The sequence below is a fragment of the Excalfactoria chinensis genome, chromosome 2, assembly GCF_039878825.1.
Source record: "Excalfactoria chinensis isolate bCotChi1 chromosome 2, bCotChi1.hap2, whole genome shotgun sequence".
NCBI lineage: Eukaryota > Metazoa > Chordata > Aves > Galliformes > Phasianidae > Excalfactoria > Excalfactoria chinensis.
Genome location: NC_092826.1, coordinates 116,468,085 through 116,484,165, shown reverse-complemented (window position 1 = coordinate 116,484,165; position 16,081 = coordinate 116,468,085).

Sequence of the window (16,081 nt, the reverse complement as noted above, 5' to 3'; positions counted from 1 at the left end):
ATTTCTTCCTCGTTGGAATAAAATTCATTTTTATGTTATAACTATGGCTATAAGAGATTTTCAAAATCATCTTGGGATTTATAACAGCACAAGACATTATTCATACTTGTAACTAATGAAAAATAGGAAGGAAGTTCTGAACCAAAGTAAATGGCAATTTTTGGTGCAATAGGGAACCCAGATTGAACATTTTCATACACAAAGTAAAATGTGTCTTTATGAAATGAGGATGAGGTATAAGGTAGAATGAATGAGACTGTGAATATAAATTCAACAGAAAAATGCTTTTGTCCATGAGGGACTCCTTATCCCTCATGACAACTGAAGCCTGATGGATCTCCATCAGCTTCAAAGGATCTGGATGAGTTGCACAAACAACACTGACTCCGTGTGAATAAAACATTCACAGAAGAGCCAGGGAAAGTTTGGTTACACCTCCCAGGCCTGCCACCAAGCTAGTGCATCCTTCTGACACATCAACTCATTTCTTCAGATCTTCTTTTCTTTCATATCATTGGCCAATGTGACTTCAAGCTATCTGTGACAGACACAATCTTTAAATACAGCAGATGGATAAAAAGATTCCCTTTTTCAGCTAAGTAAATGTCATATTAAAACAACAACAACAACACAAAAATGCCCCACAAAATCACAGAGCCTGAGCCAGTAAACTAAATTAATACTGATTTTGTTGCCATGTGCGCCCATGGTTCAAATCCCCCTTGCCCCAGGTTAACGCCTACAACAGATTTTTTTAGCGTCCTACCAAAAAATGTACCCCCCAAGAGCTGTTCTCTTGACCGTGCACAAGCAATTTTATTGCCAGCTCTCCACACTGACCATGAGATGTCAGAGATGAGCCAAACAGGTTGGGGTGGGCCTACACAGCTGCAACCATTCACTCTCTCTGCAGACCAGTTTCATGGTAGGTAACACTCATTCACCTAAAGCTTATAAATATGCAGTTTTAAAGCAGAATCATTTTGTCACTGGGAGGAAAAAGTATACAGAACTTATTACACAGTATTTTTCCACCCCCTTCTTATTCTAGAAGGGCTGTAATTATTCCCTGCTGCAGGAGCTGTACAGTAGTAATCTCTCTCCTCCTACATGCTTCATTTACAACTTGAGAGCTAGCAGACTATTAAGTTTTTAATAAATTATACTAAAATATTGTGTCACTGTTCTAAAAGTACAACTTGGAAATGAAGTATAATGGCTATGTTCCCGATACGTATAGAAATATCCATTAAACACTTAACTTTTTTTTTTTTTTTTTTTACAAAAAATGTGTTGGCTTATAAACATTGGTGATCATAAATATTTCTCAGAGAAGAGCTGGCAGTGACTGTGAGTATTAGAGTCACTTTTTTTTAAAGCAGAAAGCTTCTTCCTGTTCACTATTAATCTCTTTTCCTTTCATCTCAGATTTAATTCATCTCTAGGTTTTTACAAAGTCATAAAATTATTCATGTGCTAAGAAGAATAGGTAATGTGAGAACAGGAAAGACTTCACAAAGATAGGATACAATTAACAATAAAGATACTCGGAAGAGTAAGGGAAATATTAGACCTTTGGTCTTTCAAGATTACAACATTGGCCTCAGCCATTTGAGGAAGTTTGAAAAATAATGCTTCTCATTTTACATTCAGAGATGTATTTTTGATGGGGGGTTCAGTCGTGCTGTGATAACGGCAATCAGTGGAGACTTCTGTTACTGCCACCTTTTGTGTTCAGACTTATGCTTAACAATGGCCCCCCAAATCCATGATTGAAATATTTGACTGAAGTAGGCTGGTTTTCAGGCAAATAGAACATTCACCTACTTCACTGACATGGAAGTCATGAGTGCATGAATACAAAGGAACTTTCAGAATGAATGTTTTCTCTGGAAGTCTATCATCAAGCCTGTAAACTTCAGAAATGTTACACTTCATATCTGGGGTTCTTCTATCCCATTCTGTCTCTCGCCATCACCTTATATCACCCCGGAGTTTGTAAAGAAGTAAAGAGAGCTGAGGAGTCAAAAGATCATTAGATACAAACGCCAAACTCATAGGACAAGTGTACATATTGAATGGCTCGAGGAAAGTGCTTGCAGTTTTGGTTTTGATTGCTATTAATCAAGACAGGGTCTCAAAATGAGACCCAATAGGGGAAATTTGTTCTTGTGCTGGTTTCATGAGCATATCAGAAGTTTCAGAAAAATACCAGCTTCCTAAGCATTTCATTAAGCAACAAATGCCTTATAGATGTAAATACAGCAATCTATTTAAAATAAAAAATGATAAAAAAAAACAAAAAACAAAAAACAAAAACAAAGAAAATTGCCGAATCTTTCCAAATTCTCAGATAGGAGAAGAAAAACCCTTAAGCCTTACTGAGAAATTCAAAGCATTCTTCAAGTAAGACTGCAGCTTTTTTTCACATTCTGGTGAAGAACATGTAGTATTCCACCAAAAAGTCTGTACTGGAGTATAAAAATTCCATGCCGTAACAACTGTTTCAGTTCAGTCCTCTAAGTATTATCTTTCAGGCTTCAAAGCATGGATGATTTTCTTAGGTACTAAAGAGACTATTCCAAACAAGAGGTTCTGAGCATATATGCACCTCACCCATATCTTAATGAAACATGTTTCTGAGGATGTTCGCTGGTGTCTGAAAGTAAAAAAATACGGGATATTTTTGTTCAGCACAGCCATCTGAGAGAAGTTTGCATGGAGAAAAGCATTTCTTATGATATGCCAACAATGGAACGTAGTTTAAAGAAGCTTTCAGCCATTAAAAAAACAAACAAAAACCTGTTACTAGTACTGGATCAATCACAGCTGGCAGTAGTTGTCTTCTGAAAGGGCATCACACCACCCCAAAATGGAAGAGGACTCAGTTATAATTTCCCCATGTGACTATCAGAGTCAAGAATAACAAAAGTAGTACAGCAGGGAAGACGCTGAGGCACTGGACACGAACTGAGACCTCCTGTCATGGCATGATAGACCTTTTCAACAAACCACGCACCTTCACGTGTCCCATAAACTCCAGCATTATTTGTTGTTGCCTTTTCCTTCATCGTAGATGTTCCCCTTGTTTATGCCTGTGTAGCTGATAGAAATGAGCCATGATCTTATTTACACTGAGGTTTCATGCATGCTTTCCAGAAGTCAGAGATCCCTGGTGGTGAGCTGGTAAGTTGCTTTGCAGTAGGAACTGTGTGGAGCTGTGCAGATTTTCCATTTTGCCCCGTACCACAGCACATGTATTTCTCATCCAGCCTTCCTTCAGCAGGAGAATTCTCCACAAGCAGGCTTCCTTTTTGCTTGAGATATGGCTTTCGTTAACAGGATTTGCAGACCTAAAAACAATTATTTCTTAATCATGAAAATATTTCCTTGCTGCAGGAACTTCTTCAAATATTATGCAGCTAAAATAGATGAAATGTACTAAGACTGCTCTGAAAGTAATGTCATCTATTTTATTATGTTGGCTCATTATGTCAAAGGTGGATGCTGGTGGTACAGTAGTAGGGTTTGATCCTTCCCACCAATATTCAGTTACATGTTGATGCTATGCAATAGATGGCAGCAGAGGGGCAGTCTGACAGAATGATACCTAACATGGAAATGCATATAAAGCGCAAAGGCAGGATTAAATTCCTTCAAGCAGAAGCAATTGCACCCACTGACATTAATTGACGCTTGTTGGATGCTTACAGAGACCAAACTGTGAATGTGAGTGCAACGAGGCAGTGGGTGATGCATTTCAGCAGTGGTGACAGCGATTCGAAAGACAAGCCAAGTTCTGGATGGCCATGCACAGCTGTCACACCATGAAACAGTGAATACCTCTATCAGCTCGTCTGTGCAAATTGGCAGATTATGACCAATGTGAGGCTGAAGGTGACGGTTTTCTGGATCATTTCATTACTGGTGACAAGATGTAGTGTCAATATGAGCTGAAGATAAAACAGAAGTCCATGGAGTGACGGTGTGAGTTCTTCATTGAGGAAAACATTCAAGATGCAGAATTTTGCAGGTAAAGTGATGAGCAGTGTCTTTTGGGATAGGGTAGGAGTGATCCTTCATTTCCTGGAACCCAGACATCAACAATGACCCCTACATCATGGCGCCGACTAAACTGAAGGCTCAATCTTCCAGAGTTAGACCAGAGACGAAGAAAAACTTCCTTGCAACACAATAATGCCAAGCTCCGTACCAGTATGAAGACTGTGGAGCACATTGCCAATCTTGGATGGACTCTCCTCCTACACCCACTGTACAATCTAGATCTGTCACTTTCTAACTTCCATCTTTTCAGGCCAGTAAAAGATGGACTGTGTAGGCAACATTTTCCTAGCAATAACACCATCCCAGCAGGACTTACAGTTTCACTTTCAGATTCACTCCTTGTAGTATCAAATAGAATAATTCTTGGAAGTACCTTATGGCCAGTGAAAATGGGGGAGAATGACTGTAACAGTATGAATAATTGATTAAAAATAATAAAAAGAACAGCAGGAAAAGTTTTGGTTAACACTAAAAAAATACGAGTAGCAAGATCTCCAATTATTTTCCTATCTGTTTCTAAATGTTCTTAGCTAAGTACTTAATGCTATAGTTGTGTTTTAATAAGCTGGCATTAGGACAGCTGTTATTGTGTCAGCATCATGATAAAAATCCAGGGGGCCTCACCAGAGATCATCATCCTGACAGCAAAAAGGTTTTTGCTACTTTCTTAATAAACAACAGATAGGGTACAAACTTGCCCTGTATTTAGAACCTCCCTCCTGTCCAGAAACCAAACTCACTGCTTCATTATAATTAGTACCCTCACAGATTTCTTTATAATTGCTAATTACTTTTTAATCTCTCTGGCAATAAATAGCTTTTCTAAACTTAATTGATTTCACTCATGAGAACTAACAGATTACCCAGGATTCTGCTCACCATCTGTCATGTAAACACAGGTAAAGAAAAATGTTGTTTGTTTTTTTCCTTCTAAATTACCTCTCTTTTCCATTTGAGTTGTTCTGGCCAGATTTAGACTAACACACAGGTACTTTTGATTGGAATCATTTATTTGTAATGGATTTTCTTTTTTTTTTTTTTTTCAGAAACAGAAATGAAACATACTGTGAACGTTGGAAGCTTTCTGTGAGTTGCAGAGGGTTATACTAAAGCTCAAGATTTCCCTGCAAAGACTGTGCTATTCTTAATCCTAAATGCAAAAATCCCTACAGCTATAAGGTCCAAAAATAGCAAGCAACTGGATTAGTTCATTATTGTATTTCTCCAATGAAAGAAGACTAAACTAAGTGATGTAATTTGTCATCTTATCATTCTGCACTTTAGGGAGTGAAGGAAAAGAAAACCTTGTTCTTCCAGTCTTAAAGGTCTGGACTGCTTTTTAGTGAAAACAAATTGTCCCATAACTTACAGCTCTGGGAAGTGGCATTTTAAAAACAACTTTCTGATGAGAAATGGATTGCACTGTTCCCATTCCTATGAGGAAATCATCTCCTTACTGTTGTAGCACTGTATTTTTGTTTTTATGAAAATGCACCAAATAGAGACTATGGAATCTCTTCTTTATAGCTCAGCTATGTTCTAGAGATTTGTTAAAGGCATTTGTTTGCAAATCACACGGTGGGATTCTGATTCACTCACACATTACTTTTTTTTTGCTGTTGTGGCTCTACTGAAAATGTCCCAGTCACAGCACCTTCTGGTAAGTATTCCACAACAGCTCGGATGTCCTGAGTAGTTTTTCCTCACTTTGCTCAAGGAAATGTAAAAGAAGGTCTTTTTCTTAACCTAACTAGCAGTAGCACTGTGGAAGTGTTTCAGCTGGCCAACATACCGGCTATTCATTATCATCTACAAATGCGGGGTGTCGATGAATAAGTAGAATATGTTTTGTTCTGAAACCTGGCATATCAACTCTAAGTTAACTGATTTATTTTGATCATTTTTGTTTGCAAGTAAGAGCGTTGGACATTCATTTGCCAAGTAGGTCGAGGGAAAAAGATCGTTCTTAGAAACAAAAGATACTTTATTTTCTTTTGGTATCTCCACAGGACAGGGTGGGATGGATTTTGTTTTCCATCCATTTTTTGTCCTTCTCTGCTTTCATCCCTGCTTGCAAGATGTTCACAACCATTTTTACAGAGCGCAACTCCTAAACAACTTCTGCCTGTCATTAGCTTTAGGTGCAGGTTTCTGACTTCCTCATTTGACTCTTCCAGATTCTGGAAAGACCAGCCCATAGCTCTGTGAGGTAAATCTCCATCAAATCCCAGATTTGCCTCACTGATCCTCATGTACTGTAATTCAATTTGGAGGCAACCCAGACTGCACTGTATTTTGTGCTGCGTTTTCTGCAAGAAGCTTCTGATCAGTCAAGGCCAGATTTTATTCATCTATTTCTATTATATGTCAATAAAATGAACAAACAAAACCCTTTTAAGCACTGTGCAAATTATGCTGTCTGAGATTGTTAATATTACGGAAAACAGGAATTGTTAATGGCTGGCATTTGGAGACAGTGTTTGTCAAAGTAAAGGGTGGCTGAGCAGCAAGGGAGAGGGCTGATAAAAGCTAAACAGTAGAAGTTTTAAGCATTTTATGGATAATCCCAGGTCAGTAACAACTGTAAGACATCAGCAGCTGATATATGTAACATTAATAAAAGAGGATGGTGAAAGCAGCTGCACTTCTGGTGGATATTTATCTTTATCCTTAATGAGTATGAATTAGCTATGTTAACTAACTCTGACATTAATTGTGAGACACAATGTGATGACACTGTGATCAGAGTCCAAAAGGCTGCTGTTCCCTGGCTTCCTACTGGGGTGACCCAAGCACCTTCCTCTTAGCCCAGTACAGGCTGGAGGGACTGCTTCACACATGGCTGTGCCCACTGGTGGGCTCGATCACCTCCAGAAACCTCACCCATCCTCCACCTTCATCTCAACAGCTTCTTGTTCACATCCAGTAAAAAGGGAGGTCCTAAATTCTGGTGATTTTGTTAACATGCATAACGTTTTGGGGAGGCTGGTTGAACACTGGTCACTCCCTGAGCCCATCATGCCCCATCACACTGGGGTGGCAGCTTGCCAGTCCGTAGAAAGAAAAAAAGACGTGCTCTGGCTGTTAAGCCTGGACTAATGATTTGCCCAGCCACATGGTAGGAGTGTAGAGAGTCACACAGGGTGGATATGGAGCCTGGACTTCAAGGACCCCTTCTCTTGAAACAAGCAGCCCCAAGTGGGACTTCAGAATTGGGGTGTAATGCGATGCCTTGAGTTTGCAAAAGACACAGGAAATGCATGTATGCAGATGTATACACACGCAATATTAAACAAATGTTGCAACATGCAGCTCAAGTTCAACGAAGTGTCTGCATTGTCTGCATCCACTTTTGTCGCTGTGCGAGTCAACTATTTTTTCAGCATCGCCAGCAAGCTTCTCAATTCAAAAGCAAGGAATTTCTTCTCTGGTCAGCTGAGAGTTACAGCGCTCCCATCAGTCCCATAACACCTTCTCTGCCCATGGAATATGTAGGTTTCCAATCTACTAGCCTGATTCTGTTTAGAATGCTATTGACAACCATCTAGCAATTCACAATGCCATAATGTATCAACTGAGATGAACCTGATGATTTTTCATGCTCATGGCAACATCATGAGACTTTGAAGTTAATAATATTGCTTGAATAGCATCTTCAGAAATGCTAAAGTGTTTGGTTAAGAACTAATCAGAAACAAAAAATACAATGACCCTACATGCCCCTTGTTCTCTTCAAGACAAAGTGGAAATATCTGCCTCATTCTTTTCCTGTTCAAACGTCTCTGGTTTCCTGAGATTTACATTATTAAAAAGTATACTCTGAGGCAAAAGATGTAGAGCCAGCTGAATGCTGCTCATTTTCAAGTCACGAGCTTCTATTTGTACAGTCAAGACATACAAGTTTAGAGGGTGGAATAAGAAAGTAATAATCTAGTAATAAGGAAGTGGGAAGAGGTTTGAGTGCTTCCAAAGCCTCACTCCCTCAGGTCTGCACAATTATAGCTGAGTTTCTAAATATCTTGGGCTCCAACTAATACCATGAGCATGTAGTGGAAGGTAAAATTGGCAGATTCACAAATTAACAGTTCACTGAATTTTGCATCTTGATGACTACTAAGTCAGAATATCATTTATTTTTCATAAGCTGCCATTCAAAAATAAAATCAATTAAGGAAATCTAATGCAGAGCTGTATTCAGTGCAGAAGAATGCGTGTGGTTTAGTGTTGTTTTTTATTAATTAGCATTGTCTTAAAAAAGACCATCAGAAGGTTTTCAGAACTGCAGTTAATGTTGGAAGGATTGAAGGAAATAGTGAATGAATGAGCAGAAAACAAAGGGAATTCATAAAAGACCAACTAATATATTTTGTCCATGGAAATTCACTGCTTGTGCAAAACATGTTTGTATTCAAAAGTTTGGACTTCTTCTTCTCTTTCTGAGTTAATGTCAGGATATACTGACCACATTTCAGCTTTGTTGCTACAACTTTCCACCTAACCAGCTGCCAGCTTTAATTATTTAGTACCGCTGTGTCAGAGAGCTGAATCTTTGAACATTGTCCTCTGTTATTTCTTCAACCAGACATCTCTAAATTGTTTCTTCCACTGCCCTTCCTGCCTCCGGTGGGTCTCACCTCAACCTCATGACAGTCTAAATTCAATCTCTAGACAACTCATAACCAACTGCTTCTAAGCAGTGATTTTGTTTGTTCAGTGCCTTTTGATTTATAATGCCATTCAGTGTGGCCCCTGTCTCATGTCAGCCTCATCCAACCTTCACCAATGGCTAGTTAGGAGCTTGTTTATTCATTCCCTCCAAGAAATGCTTCACCTACTAGAGAGCTGCAATTCTCCATTTCTTAAAGGAGTGAAGAAACCCACTCTTCTTTTTCAGCTGCATATTCATTCACATATATTTTTTTCATCATTACTCACTACAGGATTTTTCAATCACAAAAACTACTTTGTCTAGCTGTAAGGAATATTCCGTGTACTCTCATTTCCCATATTAAAGTTAGCTTTTTCTCAGTAACTGTTAGCACAATCTAGAACTGATTGTCCTGTTTCCTCCTGGTTTTAATTCCTATTTTCCAAGCCAAGGCAAGTGAGAATATACAGGGACCAGAGTCCATGAAAGCAAAATAAAATTCAGACAGGTTTGGTCCAGTGTATTCTGACTTCTTCACAAACAACAACAACAAAAAGTAATTAAAAATGAACATGCAGTATTGCTTTATATTATGCTAACCTACTAGTATTTTCCACTTCCATTGCTGTTCACCCATTCCTTTTCATTCTGCATAAATGTGCAGGATGTTCCTATAGAATATATAACTACAACAGTGTATTTTTCAAGTCTCTGAAAAGAATTCTACTCTGTTACACAAGGTAAGTTCTGGAACAGCCTCTCCCAGATCTGCTACTGAAATCTGTGCCTAAGTTCAGATTGCTATAGAGAGGGCTTGGAGTGCAACCCCGTCAACTCTATAGTCAGGAACCTTCAAATCAAATGTAATCTTTGAGGCTTGATTTCATTTTGATTTAAAAAAACCAAAAACTTTCCTTCTATGTGGATCCTTCACTTAGGAAGAACAGAGCAAGGAGAAAGAAGATTTCTTCTGCACATATAGCTTACTGCTGTGTTGTAAGTATGTCTTCCCTTGCTCTGGGTTTGCTCCTGCCCTGGGAAGTCCCAGCAGTCATGATGGCTGACAACACAGAAGGGAAAGAATATCGTGTTGTTAATTCCAAGGGTATCCCTGCAGCCTCCCTGAGCACTATGCTCATCACAAGATGTTTGGCACTGTAATGTCCAGTTGCCTTAAATGTAAGCCCTGCTGTTGACACCAAGGATCAGAAGCTGTATTATAGACACAAATCAAAACTTTGTTTTTATACAAGTGTTTCCTGCTCGCTTCCAAAGTGTTTTTATCTTCTCTTGAACTGTTGCCTATTTCCTGTTGCCTTCAGTAGAAAGAATGACTAAAAATCTTTACCTGGTTATAAATAACTATTGCCTCTGAATACAGGGGGAAATTAAATTAAAACTGAGATATCTTTTGCATTAGATTCAAACATGTTAGTCACAGTTTCCTTAGGGGTGTGAGGGTAGTTGGCCAACTTAGTGGCATAGGACAAATATTTAAGAAATAAAAGGATTATCAGGGAGGAATCAGGGAGGGAATCAGCCTACTACAAATTTTACAGCTAATTTTGAAATTATGTCTGTTTGCATGACATAAACAGTCTGTCCCAGCTGTTTCTTTCCTATATAAATAGAGCTAGATTCAGGAAACTGGAATGAAAACACCAACTTGGTAAATCAATTTATAGCAGATATACTATAGTCAGGTTTGTTGTCCATATTGTGACAAAACAACAACAACAAAAACACAGCAGAGAATCTAGCAATGAATATTTATGGAAACGTAGGGGAAAAAAGCACATGGAGATACTGCAGTCAGTCATGGGACCAACAACAGTGCCAAGTGTTGTACAGAAAGAGTACAAAATCCTTCAGAAAATGCAAATCCCCAGAAGTATTGTAAAAAATCAGACTCGGACTGGAAAGACATTATGCTCTTGCAAATAATGTGTGTTTACTGTGGGACTGTCTTTGAAACAGCTTCCTTTTGCAGAATTAGTTTCCCTTCCATTTCCTTGCTCAAAATCAAATTTTATTTTTGAGACTGTTTTTCAAGCCAACAAATGTTTGTAAAATGTTATTCTGTATGGAAAATAATATGTATGGGCAATAATAGTGATAAAAAGTATCTTCTTAAGAAAGAGTATACTCTAGCAATCAGTACCTAGTCATTTTCTTCAGGTACCTTGATGACAGAAGTAAATAAAGGAGGCACAGATCACATTGAGTTTCCAGGTCTTACCACCTCTCCTTTTAACACAGTGGATGATAAGGTTCTGTAGCAGGGTCTGTTGTGATAGGACAAGGGGAAATGGTTTCAAACTGAAAGAAGGGAGATTTAGATTTGATACAGGGAAGTATTTTTTTTACAATAAGGGTGGTGAGACACTGGCACAGGTTGCCTAGACAAGGTAGTGGATGCCCCATCCCTGGGGACACTCGGTCAGGCTGGATGGAGCTCTGAGCACCTGCTGTAGCCGTAGGTGCCCCTGTTCATTGCAGGGAACTTGGATTTGATGGTCTTTAAGGGTCCCTTCCAACTCAAACAATTCTATGATGATCCCAAAGGGATTTCCTGCTCAATAAGCTTCAGTTTCTGCTAGAAAAATTCTCCCAACTTAAAGGCCTGATCAAGAACAGTAAAATATAAATGAGTACACTTGCACAATTAAAAAGAAGCACAGGATTTCTTAAAACTTGGCCAGATTTACAAACCTTGATATGAATGGTGGTATATTTTATAGGTTGTAGCACAGCACGAGGGCATGAGAGAATCCAGAAGTTCAGAATTTCATTGTGAAGTTCTGCTTAATTAAATGTACAGAATGTGTCACTGCAAGCAACTGCAACATGCTGATAAAACGATGCAGTTTATATGCATGTCTTCAGCAGAAAAATAAAGGTGAGTTGACATTTGTGTTACTAGCCAGAAGGAGCTGAACTCCATCTCTCTCATTTTAGCACCATCATCCTCTATATTCTAGTCGTAAAAACAATTCTACCATCACATTTTACCTTGTTTATGGGGCTTTAAAAAATGTTCCTTGGTAAATATCTGCAGGGACTGAAACATTTCCATTACTCACGTGCTTCTGAGAACACTATTTGGCTTATCTTTGAAAGATTCTGGGCAAAATATTAGAGGTATTAAAGAGAAAGATATGAATCTCCCATGAAAATGGAAACTTTTTGAAGACTTCTGTGTTCAAAAAAGAAAGATAGTTATATCATCATTGTTTGTGTTAATAATTTGGAATTATTTCCCTCACTCGGAATGCTGTTATGAATTTGTTGGATATCCAACATGACAGTGGAAGTAGTGGATTTCAACACACTGAATTATATAACCCTACTTTGCATTTACATAAGCTTGTACCGAAACAAAAGGAACTGTGATAGACTCCCAACTGCACAAAGCATCTTATATGAAATGAGGCTGCTGAAATCTCTGATTTTTACACACTTTCCTAAAAATGAGTCTGAACTCTGACACATTTATTCACTTTGCAAGAACCTTGCTGCATGAGTCTGTCTGCTAACTAGAACTGAATGACACCATCTTAAGTGAAGATGTGTTTCTGTAGTGGACATCTGATTACAGGAGAATTCTCATCAAATTTGCAGTACAGTTATAAATAGATACTGTTCAGCATCAGTCAAGGGTATAGGTTTTGACACATCAGGTACAAAAAGAGTCATGGCTTCATGGTCTCCACCTTTGCTTGGATAACCAACTTGTTATACAGGCAGCTAGAAATCCATTGCATTTTTTCTTGTATTCTTGTCCATGTCAGTCCTAGTAAAAGGGAGTTGGGTTTTGTTTTTAATTTGGATCACTGGTGAAACACATTTATTCACTGCTGTCTCAGCATCAAGCAGGTAAATTCTTAAATCTCCATTTAGTTTTCAGTGAAACATGCAGATACTCCTGAGTTGAGTCTTTCACATCCACTCCTTCATGTCATTCAGATTTTCACTGTGCTGACAGGACTGTAGTGCCAAATTAATTGCTGCACATGAATTTGCTTCACTAGGAAGTCATGAGTTGAGGAAACTATGATCCATAAAATAGTATTGTTACAGCTCTGATAATGTAGGAGAGCTATGCCTCTTTACTAGATCAAATAAAACATTTGGAGGAAATGGACAAGTTTCCTGCCATTAGCGGCCTTCGTTAAGACCTGAACCCTAATTGTTTATCTCAGCTGTATTGTCTGACGTAACGCTGTTCTCCAAAAGCCTTGTCTGTCTCTTTCTACTATATACAAACACACAATGCCATTCTCCCTACCTGGCACACTTATTTCCAAAGAGGATTTGTTGGCCCAGTTTTTTCAGGTCTTTATTTAGAAAATAGAAGGAAGCAAAAAGCAAGTAAGAAAAATGATCAAGAAGTTGCACTGAATTTTCTTGAATCTGAACAGTTGCTGAGATGTTATAAAGTAAGTATTGGTGCTCAAAACTGACTGCAGATTTTGTAGGGAAATGGCTGTGATCAAGGCCCGCATCCACAGTCCTTTGGGTTTCATAACCTGGGATCATGACAGACTACAAGCAGCACTATGCAGATTTACATTCTGTCAGGTTAGTCTGTTCGAGACTTTTACTGCATGAATCTGTCAGCATGGTGTAACAGCAAAAGTAAAATAAATGGGAAATACTGGAACTGCTAAGGATATAGTCTGAGAAAAGAAAAGATATGCAAAAGGAACATAGTTATTAAAAAGGTCTTTCTGAAGAAAAGAAGTGATGGGCTGGAGAAAGCAAGCCAAGAAACAAGCACTTGCCATAGAGTATTAGACATAATACTCTAGGCAGGAGATGGAATCTAAGTCAGTTGTAATAGACATACTCTGCCATTTCACAGCTTCTTGCTCTACATGTGCTGTCCTTACAGCTAGATAACGACAGTACAAACAGAATGGTAGGAAGGCTGTTTGCTTACCAGACTTAGAAGTGTTTTCACAGTTTTGGGGAGAAGATCCATGAGTATCTGAACTTCTTTCTGAGGAAGTTAGACTGTGAACCACGGGTTGAAGAATGCAAAAAGAAACAAACAAAGAATGACAAAACAAACAAACAAACAAACAAAAACACCATGCATGCAACCAACCAAAGACCAAAATAACAGAGGAAACTCTGCCAAGGCAAAATTAAGTGCAGCTTATGGCATCTGAATGAAATCACACATCCACCCTATTTTGTAATGCACTGTGAAAATAAATGTTACTAATGTCCTCTGCAGACATCTCTCCACATTTTGTGTCCCTGAATAAGAACTGGTTTCCCATGGGTAGCATTGTCCCTTCATCCCCATTCATCCTTCTCTAGTTATTATTGTTTCCTTATTAAAAAAAATGACTTGATGAATTGTTGGAAAACCCTTCTGGACTGGAGGAACCTCCGTTTGTCATAATGTATCATCTGGGGGTAAAGATCATTTTAAAGAAAAATACACTAAAAATACTGTTTCTGGGTCTGGCTAATGTATGGTGACCCTCACACTAACAGAAAAATCTTATCCATGTAGATGACAGGCCTGTGAAGATTCACTGTGTTCCTAAACCAATCATTACATTTACCATAGTGATTAAAATGGAGGTCTTATCAAAGGAAAAAGGTACTTAATATAAAAAACAGTAGAGTGATGGTTCCGAGGTACATCCCAGGTTGATAGCATTACAGGACAAAGAGAGGTACTTGTGATGCTAATGAGAAAACCACTTAGCTGGCATAATCATAGAAACAGGAAAGATTATCAAATGGAAAAAAAGTAGTATCAATAACCCTTGATCCTGAAGAAACCAGTCTGGATTAAGTGCTGCCTTTGCCCAAAGGAAATGCCTCATCTCAGAAAATGAATACTTTTTGTAATCAAGATTGACATTGGCAAGGTTTATACTATCCCACAATAATGCAGTCAGCATAGCCAAGATTAAAAGACTTTGTAAATCAATATTTATGCGGAAGGACAACAGCAAATGCTATTTACTACTTATCCTTCTGGCCCTGTTATTCATCGCAGTAACAATGCCATGTGATGTTTCCTCTGAAGTTGGGAGGAAGAAGAAAGACTTAGAAAGATTTCATCTAATTGTGAATTCTCTGTCTCTGTTTGTTGCTTTCTGATCACTTCTGCAAGGCTCCAAGCACACCCTGAAAAGTGTTTTTTCCCTCCTCCCCAAACCATACTCAAACTTTGACTTTCTTCATTTGCCTCAGATTTTTCAGTGCCATTCTCCATTACTAAGACAGAAGAGGTATAGTCTAACAAAATGATGTGAAAGAGCACACCATAGAAAAGTATGGAACTGGATTCCTCCATGTGGAAAAAAATGGCATCCACTGCCATTCACTGGCATGTGCTGAGTCTTGTGCACTGTCTTTTGGAATAGGAAAGTGGTGATACTTCTGGGTTACTTGGAAACCAGAGAAACTATTGACTTTGACTGCTACATTACAACATGGACTATTGATCTTGGTTAGACTGTCCTACCACACACCATTTAGTCTGGATTTGATGCCTTCTGATTCTCATCTGTTAGGTTCAAAGAAAGATGGTCTGTGTGGGCAACCCTTTCCTAGCAATGACACAATCATAACAGCTGTGTGACAATGGGTCGCCTCTACTAGTGCAGGTGTTCACAAGTGCAGCATACAGGTTGGTGTTTGTCTCTGATGAAAATACATAGCTAATGGAGGTGACTATGAAAAAAGAAAAAGAGTGTTTTATATCTGAGAAATTGCCCTGTTAAACAGCGTTATTGTGCTCTTTGTATCTGTTCTAGTTTCCACAGAAATAAATTGATTGCTCTGAAAGTGAGGACTCCTATGTGAAAGTCCCCCTATTAATGTAATGTCCACACTTACAGACATTATATGCACATGCTACTACACGTGTATACCTTTTTGATGTGCTTTGAGGTGAAAAGCAGTATATTAATGTGCGATTACTATCATTTCTTCAATAAGAAATCAAAGGGAAAGAAGATCAAAAGGTAGTGATTTCATATAAAAACACAATGAGAGGACTCCGTCTTCCTGCTTTGTCGACCATGTTATTTATTACCCATGATTATTGCTGCCCTTTCCATGATATAACCAGGTTGCATGTTGTAGATTATTAGAGCGATTATTCAGTATTGGTAAAACCTTACAGTTTAATTAATTCCTAGTGCAAGTGAAATGATTAAAGTCAGCCACAGATTTATCTATGAACGGAGTAAAACCAGACTGTTTTTCTAGCACCTGGCCTGCTGCTTTATTTCATTGTTCCATTATAATCTTTATCTTTACTGCCAAAAACCCACATACAGAATTTCCACTGGCTCTGCATGAGACTCAGACAAACAGTGACATGTAGCTCTGCCA